Here is a 17,583-nt window from a genome sequence, read left to right on the forward strand (position 1 = left end):
AGGTCTTCCAAGTGGGTGGTAGGGAGTCCAAGCACTAGATCCATCTTCTGTTGCTTTTCCTAGGCCACAGCAGGGAGCTGGATCCAAAGTGTATCAGTCAGGATTCAAACCAGGCATCCATATGGAATGTTAGTGTCATAAGTGTCAGCTTTACCTGATATGCCATGGTGTAGTGCCATATTTTTATTTTTTCTGCCATCAACAGACAAAAGCTTGATACATCTAAGGGAAGACTGACTTCTGGAAATTCTGTATGTGGTTTTTCCATCATTTTTTAAACTTTCTAATGTGTGATGCTAACATGTGATGATTTTTGTTTAATGTGATATTTTCTGCCAATATTCCTTGAAATTTAAATTTTTATGATTTTCATTTTTCAGTACCTGGGAAAAGACTCATTTGTATCTGCTAAAAAAATACAAATAAATATATAATACAATGTCTCATGACACACTGTGTATTTATGACTAAAAGACACTGATAATGTGATAAGTTGTTTAAATAAAGGAAAACAGTAATTAATATTTTATACTAGCTTCCTATTACTATTGAATACTTGCTATAGAAACTGTATAACTCAATATAGTCCAGACAAGTTTAACTGGCGATTTATAACCATGAGAGGTTCATGATAGCTAAATATTGGAAGTGAGGCTTCTAAAATTTTTTTAAAAATTGCAAAAGTGGTCTCTGAGCGGTTGTTGATTTTAGCATTAGCAAGTAAATAAAATATAATCAGTTGCCAAAGACCAGTTCTAAATAGTTTATTCCCTGTTAAGTTTGAATTGAAATCTCAACAGAGAATAAAGCTTAATGACTGTTCACATTTAAGCAAATATCATTTGTGGTCTATCCTGAACACGCTCCTTCTGGAAATTTTCCTAAGAAAACAGAGTCAAGACACTTACACAGAAACTAGAAGAGTAAAATGGTTGCACAACACATACATGGTCATTTTTATTAGGAGTCAAAAGCATATTTTGCAAATTCACCAACTGAACCAAGAACCCATGCACAGCATCAGGGCATTTTGACCAGTGACGCACTAAACAGATGACAGTGGTCTCTGCTAAGTGTAACAGAGCCAGACAGCAAGGCAGAACTGAAGGGGGCGTGAGAGAGAAGGAAACTATAGGAGAAGACAAAGAACCTTCAAGAAGATTCACAGGGGATGATTGAGCAGCTTCTATAGGACTCAGAAAAGTCCCTGAAAAGTTTTAAAGCATGGAATCTAATATCAAAGAATAGAGCAGAATGCTCCTGGCGCATTATTGTGGTGCAAGAAAATACATGATGAGAAAAAGACAAGAAATCAAGCAAACCAGCACACACGGTTTTCTGGGAAGAGTTACAACTCTTCAGGAAAAACTACCAGGCGGGTCCCTCTGGAGGTGTCCAGTGAAGGCACTGTCACCACAGGAGACAACTGCTCTTTAGGCGTTGTTGTCCATGAAGACCTACCCGTGGGATAACATGTGAGTGTGAAGGCAGTGATACTGAGGCTGACCCAAAGGAGGCCTAGACTGATGTGTGCCTTAGGAGCTCACATCTAAACTTTTTCTATTTTTTTTTTAAAAAGATGTATTATTTTCATTGGAAAGACAGATCAGATTTATGGAGAGGAGACAAAGATCTTCCATCCACTGGCTCACCCTGCCAAAATGGCCAGAGTTGAGCTGATCCAAAGCCAGGAGCCAGGAGCTTCTTTTGGGTCTCCCATGGGGGTACAGGATCCCAAGGATTTGGGCCATCCTCTACTGCTTTCCCAGGTCACAAGCAGGGAGCTGGATCAGTTAGGACACTAGGCAGCACCCATGCACCCATATGGGATGCTGTTGCATGCAAGGTAAGGATTTAGCCACTGAGCTATCACGATTCATGTCGAGGTTGCTCCACATGGGTGGCAGGAAACCAACTGTTTGAGACATCACCATTGGCCCCCAGGATCTGTATCAGCAGGGAACTAGAGTCTGAGGCTGGAGGTGGATATCAGTCCCAGGCACCTGAATACGAGACGCTGGCATCTTAAACAGCGAGGCTAAACACTCACCCCAGTGTTTTCTTCAATGCCCTTTAAAAATTACTGCCCCAGATAACTACAAGAAATACTCGGGCCTGGAAAAATGTTTATTTTTCATAAAAATATGACTTTGAATATGATTTACAATTTCTTCTCTTTTAATAATAGAATTTTTTCACCATTCACAAACATTAATTGCACATTACTATACAGAATTCTCAGGGAACAAAACTGTTATCTACAGTGAAAAACCTCCAAGTTTCCCTTACTTGCCATGCCATAGAAAGAAGACAGAAGGCATTCAATTTGCTCATGTACTGGGCTGGTGATAGTCTGTGCATAATACAATTTATAGAAAACTAGAATGCTGGAGTCCACAGAGATTTCAGAGATAATCGTGTCTATTGATTTCTTTGCATGCTGGACCCTTGAGAAATCTGATGAGAGCTGTGAGCCATTTGCTGCCCCAGAAAAACAGAAGCAGTACAGCACTACTATACTTGCCTCTTCACATTTACCATCATTCCCTGGCTAAAACACCAGGCCAAAGACCCAGGCATAATTCCTCTGCTTCCTTTTACATAAGGAGACTTCGTGGCTCTACTAGGGGCTGTGACTTAGCCACAGTCACTCTGCAGCAACCACGAGCAGAGCAAAGGGAACCTTGCGGCCACAGTGATTCTCACCCTTCTGGAGCCAGGCTCTTGGCTAGGTAAGGTCCAGAGGTGAAAGGCTTGCAGGGGAATACACTTGGACCTATGGCTTCTGGCAGAGCTTCCCCCTGGTAGTGTCTTCGTTCACACCAGGCCCACTCGGGCCTCAGCCTGCCTTTCCCAGCATTTCCAGCAAATCAATAAAATCTGCCTGATGTGGGCACATTCAGAAAGGGAAGCAAGTGTGAGAAAAGACTCAGAAACCAGTTTTAAGAAACCAGAGAGTTCTAAAGAAAAGAACCCTTTTTTACTCACATAATGGATGCTGAATACTGAATCAGACTGCTCATTTATTTAGGAAGTGGTAATCGTTAGCAAATAAAAGTCCTGGGACCTGCTTTAATGATCAGATGGAACAAAGTTACAACTTCAACTGCCTTTGTTAGTTCACTTGCAAATTGCCAGTTCCTTCAAGAATGAAAACATTCATCTTGGGTTCTTTCACTTGCTTTCAGCTTGGCAAATTCATTCAATATTTTTCAAATTCAATTCAACAAATATTTTCCTTATGATGGAAATATGCATGGGTTGTGGATTCGGTAATATTCGAATTCAAATATAGCTCTACTTTATCTGGAGGTGATACTGGGCTTGGTACTTAAGGGTCTCAGGTTTTGCCCTCTGTAAGTGGGAAAAAATTACAACTTGGCTGGAAAAATTAGAAATAATATAATTCACTGCAAAAAAAAAGCTAATGCAACATCTGGCAAACATTAGGCACTTGGTATACTGGTACTACTTAAAATAATGATTATCTATCAGACATCCTCAAAGCAAAAACCTCATTATAAACCTTCAAATCTGAATTCATGATGTCTAATGAATGAAGATCCAGCTCATTTTGAATGTGACTCATTTGCTTTAGTTGGACAAATTCTAATAATGAAATGAAAAGGTCACTGTTCAAATGACTAACTTTAATAAAGCACCAATGTTGGGGTTTTTTTGACCAAAAGGAAATCAGTAGCGGGTTCTGGTTGAATCTAAGGCATCAGATAAAAACAGTATTTCAAAGTAATAGAACAAGAAAACAGAAGATAATGGTTTCTTGATGTGAACTCAAGATGAAACTCTTTTAAATATTATGGCTCAGGATTAACGTGTTTTCACACGGCTTACCAAGTTTTCAGAATGCACCTACTCATACTTTTCAATTTGCTATCACTTTCTTTTTCATGAGAAATCTTATACGAATCACTTGGAGAAGCTAAAAACATACAGTGGAAAATTTTCCCCAAGCTTCCGTGGTAACAATGAGTCTATTCAACAGGCAAATATAAATAATATTTAGCAGTTCTAAATGGGGAGAAAGTATGACTTCTCACTGTCATTGAAAAGAAGCATACAGAGCAATTACTTCGTCACTTAGAAAACCCACGTTCAACTTTTGAAATAATGACTAACCTGATAGGAGAGACAAGACTTCTACCATTAAATACTGAAGGCTAGAAGGCTAGCCAATGCAGATAAGCACAGCAGGTTACATAATTGTCCTCTGCACTCAACAGTAACTTTTTTCTGCTCTTGGATGTTTACCATTTTTCAGTAATGCTAGAATGCACTGCAAAACAGTCACCATACTGTCAGAAATCACTCTAAACACCAGCTAAATTGTTGGTGAAGAGTAAAATAAATTAATTTGGATCTCACTAGTTTCATAACATGTGCCCATTCACAGCATAAATAGAAGTTCCTTGAAAATACATTAAATTCTTAAGGAGACCAAACAGTGAAGAGTCTCTAAGTCCACATTTACATATAAATGCATGCAGCTCTTATTGAAAAGCAACACAGCCAGGCCAGAATGAGACTCTCAGACTTGGCAGTGTTCTGACAGGAGACACCTGAAAGACAGAGCAGCTCATGTGCATACACGTACCAGAGGTATTGAAAAAGTTGTACAGGGCCCTGCGCGATAGTGTAGTGGTTAAAGTCCTCGCCTTGAACATTCCGGGATCCCATATGGACCCTGGTTCTAATCTTGGCAGCCTACTTCCCATCCTGTTCCCTGCTTGTGGCCTGGGAAAGCAGTCGAGGACAGCCCAAAGCCTTGGGACCCTGCACCCACATGGGAGACCTGGAAGAGCTCCTGGCTCCTGGCTTCGGAGCGGCTCAGCTCCAGCCATTGTGGCAGCTAGGGGAGTGAACCACTGGACAGAAGATCTTTCTGTCTCTCCTCCTCTCTATATATCTGTCTTTCCAATAAAAATAAATAAACCTTTTTGAAAAAAAGTTGTACAAAGCAGGTATGATGATGAAACAAAGCATGGATTTCAGTTTTGTTTGTCCCCCAAACAAGTATGTTTTAACTTTTTTTAAAGATGTATTTATTTTCATTGGAAAGGCGGTTTCACAGAGAGAAGCACAAGACAGAAAGATCTTCTGTCCTCTGGTCCACTCCCCAAGTGGCCACAACAACTCAGCCTGAGCTGATCTGTAGCCAGGAGCCAGGAGCCAGGATATTCTTCCAGGTCTTCCATACAGAGTGCAGGGTCACAAAGCTTTGGACTGTCTACTGCTTTCCCAGGCCATAAGCATGGAGCTGAATGGGACATGGAGCAGCTGGGACACAAACCATACAAGACACCCACATTTGCAGGCAGAGGGTTTAGCCAATTGAACCATCGTGGCAACTCCTTTTATCACATAAAATCAATTATTAATATTATTATATTATTATTTAAGCTTAAGAGGCAGAGAAACAGAGGCAGAGTTCCCATTGGTTGGTTCATTCCTCAAATGCCTTCAGTAGCTTGGGTGTAGCCTGGCTGAAGCCAGGAGCCAGGAACTTCAGCCAGCCTTCCCATATAGGTATCAGGGACCCAATGAGCCATCATCTGCTGGCTCCCACAGTCTGCACTGGTGGAAAGCTAGAACTTGGAAGTCAGTGGGGTAATCAAACTCAGGCACTCCAATATGTAGGACATGGCATATTAATCTGGGTTCTTAACTGTAAGTCTGTATCATTTGGCACTCCACAGCAGGGGATTGCACTGCACAGGCCACCTTGCATTCGGAGGATATGTGGGACTAGTTCATGCCAATGTTCTATGAATTGGAAAGATGATCTGACTTCAAGACCATCAAGAGTAAGAAAGGAATATTTCTTCTTCATGTTCTTCCCTCCCCACCAGAAAGGTGCAGATAACCCAAACCCTCAGTGGTGGTGTGCCCATTTTGGATCCTGGTGTGTGCAAAGCAAGGACTTTAGCCACTAAGCTACCATACCAGGCCCATAATTTTCCTTTTTTTTTTTCAAACAAATTCAGGACCCAGCATGGTACCCTAGTGGCTGAAGTCCTCGTGTTGCATGCAACAGGATTTCATAGGGGTGCTGGTTCTAATCCTGGCTGCCCTGCTACCCATCCAGCTCTCTTACTTGTGGCCTGGGAAAGCAGTCATGGATGGCCCAATGCATTGGGATCCTGTACCTGCGTGGGAGACCTGGAGGAGGCTCCTGGTTCCTCGTTTTGGACTGCCGCAATTCTGGTTGTTGTGGCCGCTTAGGGAGTGAGTCATTGAACAAAAGATCTTCCCCTCTGTCTCTCCTCCTCTTTGCATATCTGACTTTCTAAAAAAAGTCAAAATAAATCTTAAAAAAAAAAAGTTCAGAGAGGTATTTCTTCCAAGCTACCAAAGTATATAAAGTTGCTTGAGGATGAGAACACCATAAAATGAGTCCCAGCCCTTTTCTAAGTTTTCCATGTTATTTTTAATCATTACAAAAAGAAGTCGCCATGGACCTCACACTCTGCATTCAAACATGCCTAAGAACATGCACTGCCTTTAGGACAGAGTAACTCATGCAGGATCGGTGTCCCAACTTCCATGCTTAAGCTCTTTTTCCTTTGCTTGAGAAAAACAGAAAAGGGCAGACATCCTGGCTAAGATGGAGCTGAGCTCAGGATGCCTCCAAAGCCCAACTGGCAGCTGGATTCTCCTGGTGAGGGACAAGCTGCATGATTCATTCTAAGCTCTGAGTTCAATCCAGATCCTAGCATCTGGATTCAAAACACATGTGTGAGTTGTGGCCATGGGCTTTCAGGGTGTGATGGAGCCAAGACAAGCCTGGACACCACGCCCCAGATGATTCCAAAAGGACAGTGTACTTGGTGGACCGCCAAGGCACTGAAACTCCAGACTAATAAGGAGTGAGTAACACTGGCATGCCTCCATGGAGCGGTCATGAGCAGGTGCAGGGGTGGCCAAGGGTTAAGGTGGCCTGAGGATGACATGGAGCATAGTCTATTGAACTTGGTCATGGTCAGAAAACACCCCTCACCAATGACTTCTTTCCTGAAGTGGCTATTGTTCTGATGCAAATACACAGGGGGAGGGGGATCCGCAGGGTGAGGGTGGGGGTGGGTGGGGACTGTTTCTGGTAAATAAAATGGAAAACCTCAGAGTGCACACACTTCCTGCAAAGATTGGTGGTGCTGAGCTTTGCTTTGTTTCAAAGAGAAAAAGGGAAGGAGGGGGGGAGAGACATTTCAATACCATTTTTTCTTTGATGGCATGAAATCACAGTCACAATAATTATAATACAGGCTACACAGTAAAATCTAAGTGGAGGGGAACAACAGCGGCATACAATTTCCTCAGCTGGATTTTAACCCATTAGAATTCACCTTGCACACGCCCTGATTTTCCTTGGATGTGATATGTCCAGCAGGTCGACGGTTCTGCAGCTATGGATTTTATATGCAATAAAAAAAAAATCCCTCCCCTGCTGCTGCTTCTTACTTTCCTGCTCCCCCTGCGTCTCTTCCTCTCTTTCTCTGTCTCTTTGTTGTGAATGTCAGGGCTGTCAGTGTCACAGTCTGACATGATTAGTGTTTCTGACATTACACCACGAAGCAGACACAGAGGGAAGAGCAAGGGTGCAGGGGAAGGCAGTCAGGATCTGCAGCCATTTAAAGAAGTCAAAGAAGGGAAAAAAAAAAAAAGTGGCTCAACCTCCTTGCCTCTGAGGTTCCATGATTAGAGGGCAGCTTATAAATCACCCTGGATTTTTCTCATTTATCCAATTAGTCTGTTTTTCCGCTCCTCTGGAGATCCCTAAGGTGTGGATCTATTCTGTGAGATCAAAGCCAGTGTGGCTCCAATAACAGATAACACAGAATGCGTGATTCAGCGGATTTGGAGGCCGTGAAGCGGAACAATCGGAACAATCGGTGCACTTCGGGAAGATAGCACCAGTCCATTCGAGTATCGATTCGCTGCACTTTGTCACTCTAATGATGTTATCTCATTAAAAGAGATAAATGCCCCCACTGTTCTTCTAAGAGCATCTGCTTCGTACTCTTCTCTCCTTTTCAACAGCACGGCTCTCAGCAGCAGCGCATTAAAATCACATTGAAATCCAATGCAAGGCTTGGCGACAGAGCTGCTTAGGAAGGCTTCTGTTAATTGCTTTTTCCTATTCTCGACCCCCATCTGCTCTCCCACCACAGTTGTCCATGCAAAGGAGCAATATGAAGACAAGCAAATACAGAAAATAATCATGATAGGGAGCATTACTGAATGTCTATTAGGTGGGGCCTCCACAGCACCAACATTTAACTTATTCTTATCATTACCTTGCCATGAGGTAGAACAGTTCTCAGCTGGCAAATCAGAATGAAAGCCTGATGTTCAGTAATTTGTCCGGGATAGGTAATGAGAGGCTGAGTCATAATATAAATCAGGGCCTATCCAATGTGTGTACCCCAAAAACAACCCCAAACTCTAAAAATTCTCCACTCTCCTTCATTGGGTGTATGAGCAAACACAGCAAATACGATTGCAACCTGATTTAGAACAGGTGAAAAACAATACAAAATAAGGTGACACTTCCTGGAAATACCCAGGAACACAATGCTACAGGCAGTACAACGGTTTTGTTTCAACAGATTTCTTATTAAATAACAAGGTAGCAATTTTCCATAATGAATGTTTTATACATTATCCCTTTGTGTATCAGGCCTCTAAAATACACATTATTAAAGTCGATTAAAGTCTGTATTTAGCAGCATTACTAATGTGCCTTTGGGGAAATTATTACAATGAAACAGCATCAGTCTTTCACAAAATTTCAATTGTTTAATATTCCCTTTCTGATCTTCAATACATGGGTTTATTTTTAGCTACAATCAGACCTGTTCCAAAATGCAGCAATCCCAGCCCTGAGCTATCATGACAGTTTTGTTTACAGGCTGGGTTTAAGACACAACAAGAGACACAGACATTATTAATTTCACCCAAAACTCTTTTTTTTGTAACTCATGCAGTTTTTCCACTGTTCTAATTTACAGGTGCTTCTTGATGAGCACAACAAAGGATGATATTGTACCTTTTTGGTTGGATTGGTTATCTTAATTAACCGCTTACATTTATATCTCATTGAGACTGGCCTCTCAAAGTGACTTTATTATCGCCTAAGGGTGGTAAGAAGTTACAAAAGTATTCCATTAAAAAAAAGAAAGGAAGAAAGCCAAATAAACCAGAAGAACATATAAACTGTGATGAATCAAGTCTAAACATTTTCATTTAAATGTAAGCATAGTCGTTTATGAGTGCCTTGGAGTATAGGTCTTCTCAACAGTAACTGTAGAATGTCTGCACATTATGTAGCTTAATACACTCCTCAATAGGCATGTCTCCATTCCTACCACATCTGTTACATTTATTAACTTTATCACACAGTAAGAAGTCCTTCAAACTGAAGTCAATAATGCACATGCACTCAGAAGCACAATACTCTCTGAAAACACCTTACAGGCAATAGTCATGTTAGGCTGGTTTACACAGCAACATATAATCAAGAGCCAGGAAGAGCATGGGCAAATGGCTTTGTGTTAAAAAGGATCTAGGCTGCAAAAAAGGGAGATAAAAGCCAATCTAAATGGCTACTCCATTAATAAACTGGATTGGAAGCAATCTCTCCATTATACTTTTCCTGTCAACCACAGCAATCCCACCATTGGAGACAGCACCTTTGCAAAACTAGACCAGTCAAGCTGACTGTTTAAATAAAGATGGACAAGCCACAGATGAAAGAACTAACAATATAATCATGTTTCCAATAATCCATTCACTAAGGAGGATATTATGTTCACTGTTTCCACTAAGACCAACTGTTTAAGAGGAATGGGGCAAAGTTGAGAGCTATGACAAGGAACAGGGAGCCTTCATTCCTCCGCCTGCTTCAGAAAGACCAGCAGCCGCCAGCCTCTTTGTTACAGAGACCCAGCAACCAGCAGCCCCAAAGAAGGAGGTCACTGCACACATCGGGGGGCTGCCAGGCCTCTCTCCTTCTGCTGCAGGCCTGGGTGGCCTCCGTTCAACATGGTGATGTGGAACAAGGACCCACCAGGGCCGCCAACATCCAATTAGAGCCCAGTGTGAAGGCTGGCATAGGAAGCTTTTCAGTCTGAAGGGAGTAAAAAAAAGGACTGCTTTAATCAAGAAAACCCTAAACACTTGCTTTGAAGTTCTCCAAAACTAAGAATGAACAACATTGCCAAACTGAGGATCACATGATGGGGGTGGGGAGTCTCCAAAATGTTCCTGGAAAACAAGTACTGTGAAAAAACTAGGCAAGATTTCCATTTCATTGTGTCCCCAAATAATCCCATCTTTTGGTTCCACAGTTTTTTTTCATGGACTTTGAAATTACCTTCCTATGTCAAAGTGCCAGTAAAAATTAGGGACAAGCATAGCCAGTAGCTCCCAGAGACACCAGTTTGCTGGCCAGGAGCTGTAATCATCTTTGGTTTTCTTTCTTTGCTTCCTTTCCCTTTCTCTCCTTCTTTCTTTCCTAAGACTTCTTTTATTTAATTGAAAGAGTTACCAAGAAAGAGACCTTCCATCCACTGGTTTGCTTCCCAAATGGGTACAACAGCCAGGGGTGGGCCAGACTAAAGTCAGGAGCCTAGAACTTCTTCCTGATCTCCTACACAGATACCAAACACTTGAACCATCTTTGCTCCTTTCCTACGTGCGTTAGCAGGGAGCTGGACTGGAAGTGGTACAGCTAGGACCTTCCAAAGAGCTAAATATGATTCACAGATGGGCTTGTGGGACTGGAAATTCTAAGACTGTCACACTGAACACACCTCTCTTTCCCAAAGCTTTTGTCACTTCCTGTCTGCTCTGATTCACCTTTACCTTTTCTGACTTGAATTGGTGGCTATCAAGCCATGCCATGTGACACGAGACAAAGCTTCTGCTTGCTTAACATCTCTCTACAGGAAGCTTCAGATTTGTTACATGTACCCTGGACCGTGAAGACTACTCCTCTGAGAAGCCACCAACCACTACCCCACCACGCAGAAGAGGCGAGCTGTGCACCCATGGACAGACCCACAAAAACCCACTGCTGGCTAAGTCAAAAGCAGGAGACGTTTTGGGAATGAAATAATAAGTACCCCAATGTTTGCTCTATTAATAAAATGACTGTGTAAAGAGATAACTTATCCAACATAGGAAGCAATTTCATAAAACTGGTATTTTATAGACATATTTACAAAAAACAAGTTATATATATGCATTAAGTTTGTTTTCTCTAGAGCAGGGCAATTAGCCTATGCAATCATTAAGATGCCTGCATCCTGTACGATATGACTTAGGCCAGTCCCCAGCTCTGCCTCCTTGACTCCAGATTCCTGCTAACACAAACTCTTGAGGCATTGGTGAGGTCTCAAGTAACTGAATGTATACCACTCATCTGGGACATCTGGCTTGCCCACCTGGATCCCAGCATCAGCCCAGCCTAGTCCTGGCTGTGAGGATACTTGTGGGATAAATCAGGAGATGAGAGCAATCTCTCTCTTTTCTCTCTCCCACCAACATACCAAATCATCCATCTACTGGATAATACATGATCTATTTCATTTCAAATTTCCCTATACCTCTGTAAAGGAAATGGTATTCCTGCTACCTTCTTGAATCTTCTCTGCATTTCCCAGTGTGATGCACATGGAGAGAGTCTGGAAATCTAATGTCACTATCTCCATACAACTCATATTTAGCAGCAATTAATGTACACACAGCACTGGTGCACACCGGTCTTATGTTCCTGTTAGTCTCCCAAATTCTGCACAGTGACATTTTTAGGAGGGCTAAGGGCAATTTTCTTTTGACGCAGTAGATGCTGAGAACAGAAACGCTGCACACTCAGTGCTCCTTAGCGCTGGGTCCTGCATGTACATGGCAGTGTCCAGTCCACTACTTCTCACTCTCCTATCTCAGGGGCCCTTTACAGGCTCGTCAAGTATCATGGGTCCTAAGCAGCTGCTGTGCATCTGCGTGATTTCAACCAATACTTACCGTATTAGAGATTGAAGTTTTACATTTTAGTTGACTACAGAGAGAGAACTTAATCTCAAAGTTGACAATATATAGAGAAAGAATTCTGTAGGGAAGTGAGTTAAGCCAAATAGTGGCATGCACCAACCAAGACAGGGAAGAGGTTCTATACTATTTGGTTAGATGCTGTGGCACGTGTCCAATGCAATAAAAACTGGATCTGGCTTTATTTGAATAGAAACAGGCAGGAACCATTCTCAAGAACATTCCAAGATTTTCTTTCACTGTGGGGCGAGTGAGGTGGTAATTGTGCAGACTAGCAGAAAAAAAATCAATTCTATTCTGTTCCAACTAGCAAGAGCTCAAGTAATGGGTTCTTGTCACTTAGGTGGAACACCTGCACTGAGTTGCTGTCTTCTGGTACTGGCCTGGCCCAGTTTTGTCTGCTGTAGGTGTCTGGGAAGTAAACCAGTAGATGGGAATCCTCTCTCTCTCTCTCTCTCTCTCTCTCTCTCTCTCTTTCTCTCTCTCCCTTTCACCCTTCTTTCCTCCCTCCCTCTCTCCCTCTCAACAACAGAGGGAGAACTGAAGAGCATTTTGAAATTGGAAACACTGTCTCCAAGTCTTCAAAGGGGCAGGGCAAGTTTGTACCTGGGAAAACCTGTGCCCCACAATTTCTCTGACATGTAAGACTCAGAATCCATAGTGATTAAAGATTATTTGCAACATCAATGGGTGAATAACCATGAGGGTACCTCCTCTGTATTAATATTACCAGGTGCATTTATAACTGACAGATTGCATATACCCTGTCCTATGCAGCAAGTTAAAGATGAACCATGTGTCCAGGAATGTGCTCTGAGATTCTTCTCTGTCACCACAAATGCACCAATATGCTAGATGTCTGAGAGCCAGAACCATAGCCCTTCCTGGTGTTTCCACCAACGCTAGTACACACAGGAGGTCAAGAACATAAGAAACTGAGGTGAGTGCTGCGGTGCAGCAAGCTAAGGCACAGTTTGGATGACTGCATCTCACATGAGCCTGGTTGGAATATAGTCCTGCCCCTACTTCCAATCCATCTCCATGCTGAACCTGGGGGTCGCAAAGATGGACGAGGTACTTGGGTACTTCCCACCCAGATGGCGTCCTGGTTCCTAGTTTCCATTGATCCAACTCTGGCTGCTGCTGAATATTTTGAAGATCTCCCTTTTACCTTGCCCTCTGGTCTCTGTCATTAAAGTAAATAAATAAGCAAATACTTTCAAAATTTACTTTGTAAGAAAGGAAGACTGTACAGGGTCGATAACAGTTCACTGGCTGTCAGATTAGCCCGCTCAAATTCCTAAAACAAACTTCTAACCCCTTTGTACCCCAGAGGTCATTCCTGTGTTATCTGGAGAGACAGTCCCTCACTGTGCCAGAAGAGAGCAAGTGGAGCGTGACTATAGTCAGCTTTGCCCTGGTGCTTCCCAGGAATAATAAGGACCCTATATCAACGTGGTTTTCCTTTATCCTGACACCTCCCTAATTGCGACAACCCATCAGCAGGCTGGGGTGTTGCAAGGACAGAGAGTATGACAGTATGTCTTAGGACAAGAGCAAGCACAAAGCAATCCTCCAACTTTCTAGGAACAGCTCTTTGAACATCAGTCACAGAAACGCTTCCAAGTTCAAATGCCCACACCCTAATGGATGAGATGATTCTCTGGTTGTATTTGTGCAGAGAAAAGCTGTTTCCTTCCCCCCAGAGAATGACCTATTCTTTGTCTTAAGCCAAGAAAATCACAAAGGAAAATGCTGAGCTATGGAGGTGACAAAGGCTTAATCACCACTTGGGCTGAAAAATAATGTAAGGCACACACTGTACCATGCAGGCAGAATATAACTCCCGAGTGACAGACACACTTACAGAGACGCTTAAAATGTCCTGGGAGTCGAGAGCCAACCCCTGACATCAGGTCTTGAGTTGCCCTGGAGGAACTTAAGGCAGAGCAAAGTGCACTTGCTTTTCAGAGGTTTCCCAAGAGCCTCCTGAGCTTTCCAGTACACCAAACTATAATCAACATAAGCCACAGTTTGCAAAAAGGATCTCCTTCCTCTGCCCCTCCATGATTGAGCCTGGGACAGATGAGTCACCTACCCTCCCATAAGCCAAACCTGGTTCCCTGGGACCACTCCAGGTGGATAACTAAATCAGTCTTGGGTGGAGGCCTTCTCTTAGGCTTGGCTCAGCCAAAAGAAAAACTCCAGGATTGCTTGGTGGATTTCTTTCTCCTAGTTCCTTCAGACAGGGTAATTTAAGCAGCAACAGCCTCCCATAAAACTTCAGTCTAGGGAGGGGTGTGCCGAGAGCATTCCGAGCATCTTCCAGGCACTGAAGGATCCCATGGGCCTTTCCATCAGTGACAAAACCAAGAAATGAAAGACAAAAATAAAGAAAACAGAACATGCCACTGGAAAAGAATTTTTGCTAAGAGGATCTCAACAAGCTAAAGAGATGATCTAAAGCCTAGATCTTCTCAAGATCATCTGAAAGTGCTAGTCTTTACCACGACCCACAGACAAGGCAGTCACACAGCTGTTCTTGCAGGTTCCTGGAAACATTTCTGTCCCAACTGACATCTTTGGGTCTGCAGGATTTACCCTTGCCTCCTTCTCTGGATCTCCTATCTGGCCATCTCAGAAGATAACATCTACAGAATCTGGGACATTAGAAAATACCTTGGGATGTTTCTGGCTATCACAATTAGCTTGGGTGAAGGAGCTACCACTGACAGTTCCACAGGGCTAAAATCTCCCATACAAAGAATTACGGGGTCTCCGTGTCAGGTGTAGAACTGGAGACACCTTGCTCCTGTCACACTAATGTCTCTGTTGTTCCCACACCACACTTTCTCCAAGTTTTATGAATAAAACCCAAGCTGTTTACTTTACTTGAAGCATCTTTCCCTATTTTCTCTGTCCAGGAAACTATCCTTTACCGTCCAGGATCCAAGCTAAGATGTAACCTCTCCATGTTCTTTCCCATTCACTTTACCTCACTGGAACACTAGCCATGGGACCCTCAAATAATCAATCACAGGTTGAAGGCATGACCCTAACCTTACACATTCTTTATCCCCCAAGTGTCCATCTGGTCACCCACTGGTATCTTAGTCAATGAATAAATGGAAACGTGACAGATACACATACATAGTGTATACATAGATACACTTGCAACTATGTTTAAGCAATAATGGTGCCCCCAACATAACAAACAATAGCAGCAGATATTTTTAAAGTGCCCATTACACAAGCAGACACTACACTAAGCACAGGCTCAAATATTAACACATTTCATCCTCACAATGACCCTGAGAGGCAGTCACCTTTCTTACCAGCAATTTACAGACAGGAACACAGAAGCAACAAGGGGCTAAGCTACTAGCCAAGGGTCATTAAACTAGAATCTGAGAGCTGGTGTTGAATCTCAGGAAGTTTGGTTCCAGAGCCTTGGTATCCCAATCTTCACACAACCTCAGCCCACATGAGGGTTTCTGGCAAACATAAACAACATCTCCAGGAGCCTGCACAACCATATGGCATCCACTGGCTCCTTGACCCTGGCTGAAGCTCCACTCAGCAGGGGTCACATGTAACTCTCCAAGAAGCAACCTCCTCGAACCACAGAAAGATCTTGTGTTCCCAGGAAAAAAATGATATCTCAGAGAACAACCAAATTACTGATTCCCTCTGGTGATTCTTACCTTGTTCATCCTGCAGGAGTGCGGGCAAGGGATCAGGCATGTCATGCAGTGAGTCAGCCCTTGAAGATTCTCCTTGTTCCTGGAACAGACAGATGCCCTGTGAACATAAGCAAGAAATCCATCAGCTGGTACACAGGAAAATGTTCTGTACTTCTAATTGCACTTAAATAGTCACATGTGGTTAGTGGCTACCATTTTGGTCACTACAGGTGTAGATACTCAAATCAGAAGTCTGGAGGCCACAGACACCTGGCACGTCAGTGACCAGAACAAAAGCACTTATCCAGTCAAGAACTACCCCATAGGTTAAATGATCCAACTGTGCCCATGACAGAGGAAGGCTCCATGTTTATCTTCATGTTATTAGTTCTTCACACAGGGTCCTTTGATTCACATTATTGTACTTTAAAGTAAAGTAGTTTATTGTATGGTTTGAGGGCTCTTAATTTCTCAAATATTAAGAGAAAAACACTTAAACAGACTTAACCCTTAACCCTGTAGATTTTTTATTTCAAAAATGCTTAAAAGTGAATTTGAGAGGGGACTAAAACATTGTAAGCTGCCTTGAAAATCACTTGTTTCATGTATTTTTTTTCAAGCTGCATCTAATAAGGATTTAGATATCTGAATTTTTTCATGAAGAATGCAGCTGGAAGTATATAGAATTTCTGTGCTTATAAATGCAAAAAACATTAAAGTATGTTGATAACACAGAATATGAGGGGTGCTAAAAAGTTCACAAATATTATTTAAAAGACTACATGTTTTCAAAAATTAATTAAAATTATTCTAAAAAGCATGAGTTTCAAAATTTTCTACATGGAAATGATCATTGAATTATCATTCCACAACTCTTCATAATACCCACACACGTTCAACAGGACAAAGGGAAGGCACTCCAATCCACCAGACTGCCATTACAGCCTTTGCCCACTGGAGAAATCCAAGGCTATATTACCACAGTAGCGCTCTTAACTACCAAGCAAATGAGGATACAACTTATATCTTCAAAAGATAAAGTCACACTCTGTGCACCCTATCATATTTTTAAATCTTTTTTTTTGCACCAAAACAAGCTTATTTTTAATTCTATTTTCCATGAACTTTTTAAAAAAAATTTTGCTTTTCATTATATAGTTCCATAGGCTCAGTGAATTCCCCTTCCACCCTCTCCATTCCCTCCCACTCACTGCTTTCCCCTATGTTATTACAATAGTATCGTTCTTCAGCAGCAGTCACAAGTCCAACATTCTTCTATTTAAGTGTATCCTGACCCTGTAGGTACAGATGGTGGTAGAAAGTTCAGCATCCTACTGTTAAGATATATTTAACAGTTTCACTGGGATCCATCTTTTATCAGGAGTAGAGATGCATACACTACAATATATCTCCACTTCCTGGTATGACAGTCTCCTTTATATAAATCCTCTACATGAAAAGTTCCTTTTAAAAAGACTTCTTTCTTTGAAAAGCAGAATCGGAGAGAGAGAGAGTGAGTGAGTGAGAGAGAGAGAGAGAGAGAGAGAGGATGAGACAGCTCTTTCATCCACTGGTTCACTCCTAAATATCCACAAACAGCCAGGTTTGTGCCAGGTGGAGTTTGGGAGCTTGGCACTTCATCAAGGTCTCCCACATGGGTGCAGGAGCCCACACACTTGTGCCAAGCTACCTGTTACCTCGCAAGCGGAGTAGCCAGGTCTCAGCATGGCATCCATATAGAATGGTGGTATTGCAGGCGGTGGCTTCATTCACTGTGCCACAATGCTGTTTCCTAAGATCCTTTTCTAAGTCAGGAAGTTGGGGGAGAAGAAAC

At 42.4% G+C, this 17,583-nt stretch overlaps 1 protein-coding gene across 2 annotated transcripts in view; it reads right to left on the reverse strand.

Annotated features, from left to right (window-relative positions):
* The window catches only part of BACH2 (BTB domain and CNC homolog 2), a 370,073-nt gene that overhangs the window by 267,031 nt on the left and 85,459 nt on the right, over positions 1-17,583 (reverse strand). For both annotated transcript variants that reach the window (XM_040983783.1, XM_040983784.1), the window contains exon 2: positions 15,771-15,867. The gene's annotated coding sequence lies outside the window, so the exon portion shown is untranslated. The remainder of the gene's footprint in view (positions 1-15,770; positions 15,868-17,583) is intronic.

This window comes from Ochotona curzoniae, unplaced genomic scaffold, assembly GCF_017591425.1.
Source record: "Ochotona curzoniae isolate NIBS_2020 unplaced genomic scaffold, NIBS_Ocur_1.0 contig_3819, whole genome shotgun sequence".
Classification (NCBI taxonomy): domain Eukaryota; kingdom Metazoa; phylum Chordata; class Mammalia; order Lagomorpha; family Ochotonidae; genus Ochotona; species Ochotona curzoniae.